Here is a 9812-nt window from a genome sequence, read left to right on the forward strand (position 1 = left end):
CCATTCTTACTTGCCCAGGACTACCCTCTGCTATCTGTCCTTTGTATTAGGTTTCAGATAAAGGAAATAAGATACAAATAAGAATATAGGAAAGGACCCCTTGGTTTGACTTCCAGTGTCACCACTATCAGTGGTGATGGTAGATGGACCATCTATCATTCCCTGCCTGCTGTGGCTGCATTTCAGCACACGTGGTAGGGAGAAGCTGGGAACCTAGGGGATACTTACAGCACTGGGTATGCTACCCATGCTCTGCTGCCCTGGTGTCTTTATGTGGTACATGGGAAAATTCATGCTTCAGATATTGCAAAAACTGACTGAAACATCTTGCAGTGGGACACCAGCCTTTTCCCCCTTGTTCTCACATTCCCAGTAGATGAATCTCATTTCCAGAGCTCTGTGAAGTATGATACGAGTGTCTGAGGAAAGCACAAGCAGATGCTGATAGCAGAGGATCCCACATGTAGCAACTTCATGGTTTTCTCATGGGTAAGAGGAGACATGATTTCCGATGAGATCAGCTCTTGCACATTTGTGCTGAGTGCCTGCAAGCAGGAATGGCCCAGCTGCTGATGCACACCCCCCACTTTTATCTCACGCACCCACTCAGTGGGAAGCAGTGGGTTACATCGTGACATCTGTCCAGCTCTCTCCACCCAACCATGTATTCTGAAGAAGGCATCCTTTTGATCAGGGCCTCCTTGGATTATTGTTGATCCGTGTGTGTTTCCTCCAAATGAGACTGATGCTGCCTGACACGGAGAGATCAAACTTCTCTCAGGTGGGCTGGACAAAGCAAAAAGCATTGTGCCTTAGTGTCAAACATCACATTTTGTAGTGACTTGTTAGCCATGTTGAGTCCTTGCTGAATGGAATCATATGTGATTGATGCTAGCCACACTCCCAGCAGTCACTGTAGCTGAGCTATGGAGATTTCTGCTTAAGAAACAGCATACATTATGGATATTTGACTGTTCAATCTTCAGAAACTGTTATAAAATGTAACAGCAACATTTGTCCGAGCTTACTAATGGATGACTAAATAAAGCAGAATAAATTCTGTGAGTCTGGGTAGGAAGAACCATAGAAAAATAGTGCTGTTAGTTACAATAAAAAAATTAGTCTGCAGTGATAGCAGCATCAATGATTCCTAAAGCTTAAATCTGAAGCTGCTGAAATCAATGCAGACTCTTTAGGAGTGTATATAACTGAAAGGTTTGTTTTTTATTTCCCTGCTTCTGTCAGAACACTGGGAAATGCACTAAGGTAGTGAAATTTTCAGTCAAAATAGGATGTCTGTGAACATCACAGACATGTTCCTCAGCAGCTGGACTCAAGGCAAGCAACTCACTTCTCAACAGAGAAAAGTGATTATCAGGGAATAATAAAGGGTTATAAGTACAGACTTACGAGATGAAATCCTTCCAACATGAAACTTTATGACAGACAATCTTGGGCACTACAAATTCATGGAATTTGAGATTAATAAACCTTCCACAAATGGTGAGCAAGGAAGGTCATGATACCACAGTTATAAAATTTCCTGATTTTTTTGAAGAAAACACACATACCTCATTTTAAAATTGAGGCAGCCAGTAGTGACTGGTGGTGACAAAACATGGAGAGCTCTCAGGGAGTGCTTGCCAAATACATTTTTTCCCATTGATGTTATCACTTTGAAATAAATGATAGCTTAAAAAAAAAATTCACAGATTTTGAAGAAGCGAGTTGCTGGGAGATGCTTAAATTACAAATTAAAAAAAAAAAAAAAAGGAAGCCTTAGCAGCTGAAGGACAGAGGAGTTCCCTGCCCCCAGAATACTAATTTAGCATTATTATGTGTGTGAAGTGTGAAGGTCACCAGCTTAAGAGAAGTCAATGAGCAAGTGGAGCAGGCAAGTTTTGCCTCCCAACAGTAGGGAAACTCAAAACAGGCAATAAGTGATTATGAAAGTGTTTCATGCACTCCAGAATCTGAACATATAATAAACTAAATGCATGAAAACGGCTTCTGTACTTTCAATATTAGTGGCGTACTCTTAGATATGAATGTGGAAATGAGTCATCATACTTGAGCATGTTTCCCCCTCTTAAAGCAATTTACATACATTGATAAAAGAAGCCCATTTTTATTAGCAGAAAGGCGTGTAAGTTCTTTTTAACATAGTTGGCACTTCCAAGCTGCAGGTGGCCATGCCCAGTGGCCTCACAGGGGTTGCAGCCACTGGTAACTGTGCCTTGGCTTCCCCATGCCCTTACCTGTGGCATCTCCCTGATGCAATAGCAAGGTGACAGTGTTAGTTCTTATATCTGTTTAAGCTGTCAGTCCTTCAAGCAGCGCAGTTTGGTGGTACGGCCATCTTTATAAAGGTACTCAGCAGCAGCATAACTAAGGAATGCCGTTTACCCACTTTTCTACAGTAGCAACTTTGACAGAATACAGTGCTTTAAGAATAAATGCTGTACGGTGCACAAGCGATGCTCCTCCTGAAGTTAGCTGTCATTACTAGTTCCTTCGTTGACTTGAAACTTCATAGAGATTGCCTAGGAGAATCTGTCACATTTTGGACAGTATGTATACATATACAGGCTTTTCCATGATTTTGGTAGCAACTCCAGCACTGAATTGCTGTGACTAAGTTCAGACCCTGGCACCTAACATCTACTGTGCTAATGCTTGGAATTCTGCCCCTGGTTACAGTGTGGCTTTTACTCCTTTATCTTTTTCTTTGACATTCCCTAGAGAGAATTATATCCTAGGGAGACTACTGCATAGTATGGAGTACAATAGGCCACTGCTGAATGCAGTCCTTTTGTAGGACAAAGGGATCCACTCTGCTGTCCCTGACAAACCTCTCAGGTAAATGTACTTAGGTGCAAGCAAGGAAGTAGATTTTCAGAACTGTTCAGCATCAGCAAGGTCAGTTTTTCAAACAAGTTCATCCACTTTGCATCTCTTCTGAAAAATGAGGACCTAACAAAAATCACAACTGGAACTACATGTCGAGGGCTCTGCGGAGAATTGCCCACAGAGTATTGAAACAAGAGGTGAGATCATCTGAAAACTCAACTCCAGATGTGGGGCTGAATGCTTGAAAATTTAACCCGGATCTCCTTTGAAAATCTGGTTCTGTGTTGGAACATCTGTCACTGAAATGGTAATCAGACTATTATTTATGTACAATTTTACCACTTACATATTCTAATTAGTCTTGACTCTTTCAAGCAACTTTGAGAATGTATTTTCTTCAGGCGCAATGGATGCATTTCCAAAGGCAAACCCAGATCAGACATTCAAGCTTCCATCTTTCCCATGGAGTTCTGCAAACCAGCAAGGGGATATTGCTGAGCACCCTCTGGTTTGCAGATGAGGCATGTGGAAGTGAGAAGGCCTTGTGGGATGTCTTGGTGTGTTCCCTACTCCCGCCATGCTAAATCACCCACCCCATGGGGATGAGTGGCAGAGTTGTGCCAAAGCCCACCAGGGACATTCTCAGCTTCCTTGGGCTCCCTCGTGGAAAGAGATTGATGCTTTCTTGGTGCTGAGGAGGAGTGACTGCAGAGGGAGTAGGAGAGATTAACCTCATTTACTCCTCCCTGATGAGTTTTTGTGGATCTCTCCCATCCCCACATGTGTCAGCAAGCAGATTGTCAGGCAGAAAACAGAATAAACTGATTCCTGGAAACTCCTCCCTGTGCATTTCTCTGTATGGGCTTTATAACCTAGAGGCAATCTAGGCCCTGGGTTGGCAACAAATGGGGAAAGTCATCACATCACCTTCCTGAGATATCTGATAGAAACCACAGGCAGGGCTGCCTTTTTTGGAATGGCCTATAAACCACTGTCAAACACAAATGCTTTCAGCTGTGTGAAGACGTTTTGCAAACAACGTGTTTGTTTGTATAGTTGATGATCTCCTTTGTTTGCAAAAAAAACAAAAACAAAAAACAAAACAACCCAAAATCTGCATAAACAATTCACTTGTTAAATTATAACTTTATCCAAGAAAGGTGTGTGAATTCCATCACAGCAGGGGATAGGGACATATGGCACAATCTCCATTACTGGCCAGGTCGGACATGGAGATGTCCAGTTCTCAGAGGCCAGCTGGTGGGTTCTGAGCTGACAGTTCATAAATAGAGGCTTTTTATTTATAAATCGAAAAGAATATTATATATGGAAGTCATTGAAATATAAACATTAGACACACTAATGCCATTTTTACAGTCACTTTTAACCACACTTTAGAACAAATGATGGATGACTTGCTTCAGCCTAGCTATAAAACAAAAATAAAATGTGAACATATGCCAGTTCTATATGCTTCTTTTTGCCCTACTTAGTGTATTAACTTCTTTAAATGTGCAATTTCATTTATTTTAATGCTTCTTACATAGTTTATGTTCAAACCAACAGCAAAATTCCCATCCATATAACTTTGTTTGCATGTATTTACCCACATTTGATAACCAGCCAGGTGCCCAAATCTCTCCCTCAGCACCAGTGTGAAGCCCCATTGCCTTCAGTAGGGCACTGTGCCACGGCATCAACATCTCCTGCAAATGGGTGTCCAGAGAGCATTTGTGATAGATGATAACCCAGGTTGTTGCCAGCTCCATTGTTGATGGATATTGCCCTGATGTAGGCATGGCGCCAGTCCTTGCTCCAGAAGCTGTTTCCCTGTTTTAGATGAAGTCTTCACCATATCTCCTCCCTGACTTGAGCCTGAAATCCTTGCTTACTTTTGTGCACCTCTGTATATTTACAGCTGAGTTATGAATGGGCTAGAACTTCTTGGAAACAGGTTTTTATGTGTGTTTCTTCAGCTTACAATGGAAGAAAAAAAGTTAAAATGACAATATATTTGTGTAGTACAGAAGAAGACAATGGAGGACAATAATGAAACAAAGCTCTGCATGAGGGAGCACAAAAGAAAAAGGAATTTGTAGACAGTCTTCAAAATGTGTTAACAGTGAAGAGCTCATTAATTTCAAGTTATCACAGGTCCAAATAGCTGAAAGCTAATATTCATATTTATACTGCTTTCTCTGAAGTGGTAGTATTATTACTTGATGACTACTGTTAATAAACAAACAAAGCCTGGTATTAGTTACACAATCAGCATGTGGCTGCTTCAGAAACCAAAGCCTCCCTAGTATACTACATGCAGTAAAAAGGACCTAGGGCATTCTTCTTTTGTGGAAGAAAACACTAACATCCCTGTTTTGGTTTTGTTATACATGACCTGCTGCTTGCCTGACATTTCTACTTGAGCGGCATTTACTGCATAGTCAGAATAACATGACTTGGTCAGCTATGCTGACAGGCTGTCAGAAGATATTGGAGAAACTGATGCCATTTGATAGGGTTTTATGGCGAGACCTGGCCAACACAGATGCAGAGGCTGAAGGAGTATTTTGAAGTTAATGAGACAGTATAAGATAAAAGAGTTACAGTTCAAGTACATTTTACAGGAGGCAATGGAAACGTTGCTGGATGCTTTGAAGGTTTCCCTAACACAAGCAAATCTTGATAACACAAGATTTGCATGAATTATAACATTTCTATAAATGTCAGACTCTTGTTATTGATGAGCAATTCAGAAAACAAATTGGCATGAAGCTGAAGCCATGAAGAAAGCCATCAGTACAAAGTACGGTGCAGATCTGCATAGAGAAGCCAGGCTGAAAACCTCGTGCTGGTAAACACGTGAGACAGGTCTCCCGACTTAGCAAAACCATGGAAGTTTAGTGCAGTAGGGAAAGATGCAGTAGAATGAGAGAGTAGTGACAGAATGATGAAGCATAAAAATGATGCAACCAGCAAAGCGTTGGAGGCAAGACTCCATGCGGGCAGACACGTATTGATCACAAGAAAAATATCTGTGCTTGCTCTGAATGCAGACTTGGAGACAATTAAAATAGAACAAGAGCTCAGGCACTGCTTTCCTTTAGGAAAAGAAAGCCAAAAAAAGGGAGTATACCCGAGAGGAAAATGAGAACAAAAAGAGAGCACTTGCAAGGAAAGATACAGATGATACTGGAGTTGGCCGACAACTTTTCAGTCAAACATTTTTTTTTTTTTTTAATGTATTTTTCTAATTATGTTATATATTACCCTGTGCACATTTTCCTAGAAAAGTTTATTTTAATAGCACTTCCTTAATTAAAAACATGCTCTGTCTTCTCCCAGCCAAAATGAAACACATTTTTTAGCAACTAATTATTCCTTTGAGGTTGAGTGAGTAGGAATAGGGAAAGTCCATGAGGAGCATGGCATGAGAGAAAATACCTTCGTTGAAATTTTTCCTGCATTGTTGATTCTCTGTGGTCAAACATAATCGAAAGTTAAGAGAAATCTTTTCCTCACTGAAGAAAGTAAAGGCTATTTATAAATTTCAAGCTCTTTTAGTATTTAAGAAATGTTTTTAAGCTGAAAAAAAAAAGTGACTGAAGCTTCTCAAAGGCAGTATTTCTTTTGTGTCAATCACATGGGTGAAGACAGACGTACTTCCATACATTTTCCCTGCTCTTCACACACTATCATGTATCTTATACGAAGTGGGCATAAACAGTTTTATATCTATTTTTCTTAAGTTTAAGTGCACAGACTAGAGGATAAGCAGAGGAGAGAGAATCAGACTCATAGTTGTTCACATTCACCCTTCTCATTTGTGTTAGTAAGCCAGTAATGATGCATATATACTATTGCTAGAACTGTGTAATGGAAGAATAATTTCTGTTTGGCTGGTGATGGAGAACACCACTATAACTTATTTATCTGCTATGTGCACAAGTGAGAAGCAAAGCGTAGCTATCTGGAGCTGTAAATGGTTCCCAGACTTCAGCAAATTTGACACTGTTAAGGTGCTTCAGTACCTCTTGCTGCTCAACAGCTACACAAATAGCCTAAATGCAAACATGTTACATAATCAGGTATCTGTGTACTCAGAGATATCACAGCCTACAAATATATGCTTTGATAAAGGAGGGTTCATGGTCCAGATATTCATTCTTATAGAAGTGCATTAAATGCAGTTGGAAACGAAGAAATAAGCATGTGACCATGGCAGCAAATCAACACAAACAAACGTGGCCTTGAATATACAAAGATGTGTGGACGTGCATGTCTTCCAAAACAGGTCTCTGCCTGTGCTTTGAAAAGGGAACAGCCCCCAGAGGGCAAAGAAGAGATATCCAAAGACTCACAAACAGCTTTTAACACTGGTAAAATCTTCTGGCTGATGGAGAAGCACAGCAGAAATGACGAGGCCACGCACATGTTAGAGGAAAACAAAAATGATTCCCTAGGAATGGATGGCAATTTCAGCAAGAGTCTGATACCAAGAGCTACAGAGCAACTTCTGCTGTGTTTCAAAGCTCTCCTTATGACACTATCTGATAAACTAGGGGCATTTTCTGTATTCAGCAGATATTTAAACAGAAACGGAGGCCTACACCGTATTGCTCTTTGAACAAATAAACAAATACCAGCAGAATTCACAGGAATTTCCGCACATCCCTTAGATATCAATATTATTCACATTAGATTATTAAAGCGTCTCCTGCAGATAAGCAGACAGAATATTAGAAGATTGCAAGCTAAATACAAATATAAATGAAGACGGTAGCTGTATACAAGGTGAATCTTTTAAGAAGTGCTGTGGATCAAGGGCATTTATTGATGTTTAAGAAGCACAGTGATTGTAAGAGAAACAGAAGAGCTATTCATGCTGCATCTGCTCGCACATGCAACATTGCAGCCATCATCAGGATGTAGGAAGTTCTGTGGTTCCTGAATAACATGGCTGCAGTACAGCCAGCCTTTACCCAAGCGCAGCATGTCAGAAAATGGCCACTAACAATATAGTCTGAAATAACTATTTCTCCAGCACCAACTAGCATGTGACTGCTCGCTTAGGCAGTTTCCCTTTTCCAGCTGCTCATATAGGAATCTATTGACTATCCCTTTCCCAGGCTGCTTTATTGAACGACATAAAATAAGCACAAATATCTTTTTTTTTTTTCCCTTCCACACACACACAGACGAGAAACCTTTCTTGGTTCATTGTAACTCATATTTCTTCTGTCTTAAATAGCAGTGAGCTATTTAAGAACTGAGCTGAAGAGAACAAGAAAGTGTGTTTTTTTCTTGTTTCTGCTTGGCTTTTCTCTGGACCCAGTAAATCCATTTAATCCTTTTCTGGGCTCAAAGGCTTCTTTGGCTTTTTTATCCGGGCTTCTGGCTCCAAGACATTTAGCCTCAGGGCCCCGGCAGAGGGTTTTCCACGTTATATGACCCTTGGCTTCCTGTTCTTTGCAGTAAAAGGCATCCCAATTCCAGGGGAGTACTGCCAGCTTGCTCAGTGAGCCCAGCAGGAGCTGCACTGAGGAAAGGGCTGGGTCAGACACCCCAGTCTGCTGCCCCTGTGACTGCCCATGTGGTATCCATGGGTCAGAGGGTTCCGGCAAGGCCTTGAGCATCCATGGTTCTCAGGTGACAAGGTAATATGCATGCATAGGTGGATAAAAGGCACTGCTGTTTCTCTGCCTGTTCAGGTTACTGCTTCTACTGTCCATAGTACAAGTGAGGAAAACATTCTCTGACCAGACTGCTGGAGCTCTTCTAATATTTTTATTTTTAATGCTATTTTTATTTTTGTGATTTGAACTAATTTTATCTTTTGAAATGGAAGGTTGAATGATGAATGGAGAATAGAAAGCCTTTTATTTAAATTTGATAATTCCCAAAACTTACAGTTTTAGAAGTTAGTACCCTAAGGATAAATCTGACGGCTGCAAGCCTTGCTGATGTGTATACAAGTTGATCTAATCAGCCCAGGGCATTAGACGAGTTGTAATGGAAAGAAAGAATCAATGTTAAATAGATTCTACATTAATATACATTATCTTGTCTAAATATTTATTTTTCATAAAGTATTTGTGATACTATTGGGAAAATTTTAGTTACAGAAGATTAAATATTCTGGAGTCTGAAGTACTCTGTTAATGTACAAATTGAGGGCTTGATCCTGGAGGGCTGAATCTTGCTAGCTTCACTGGGGACAATTCCCGCAAATATGAAACGTGTGAGAAAGTACAGAGTTTTAATACACCATTGTGAGATACAGGCATCTTTTATTTCCTGATCAGTTTTACAACACACTCGTGTGGAACAGCTATTTTAATGTAAATAATTTTTACATTCATCTGTTTTATTTTCTGAAGTACATATGTGTTTTGGATTTGCCCAATGATTACGTATCCATACAAATGCATAATAATAAACAGCCAACTGTCCATTGTATTTACATTTTTGATACTGTGCAAAATGCCTTTCAGCTGGCTGATTTTACTAGACAGAATTATTTTGAAAGAGCATTGTTGGATTCTGGCATGGCACATGGAAATATTCCTGGTACAAATCTCTTCAGTGAACTCCAGTTCTGCTGTCAAACTGGACAGTGGAGGGTGAGCCAAACTAGAACACCAGGTATGAAGGACGTACAAAGAAAACAAGGCCACGGCATGCTCGTGTAACCTTACATGGGGACATTTGTGGCCACAGCTCTCCCTGCCTAAGCCAAGCAGCCCCTGGGGTCAGGTCAGGGATGGCCTGTGCAGAGGAGCAGAGTTCTGGAGCTGTGAGACTGATTATGTACTCCTGGAAAGGATGCTCTTTCCTACCCTTCCTTGTGCTTTCCTTCCCTGTCTAAAGGGGATTTCTGCCAAAAACTTCTGCAGAGTGGAGACAAGAGCTGTCCTCAGCTGGGATGCAAGTCTGCAAAAGCAAACAGGGCAAGGTTTCACATT

The sequence above is a fragment of the Coturnix japonica genome, chromosome 4 (assembly GCF_001577835.2).
Source record: "Coturnix japonica isolate 7356 chromosome 4, Coturnix japonica 2.1, whole genome shotgun sequence".
Lineage (NCBI taxonomy): Eukaryota > Metazoa > Chordata > Aves > Galliformes > Phasianidae > Coturnix > Coturnix japonica.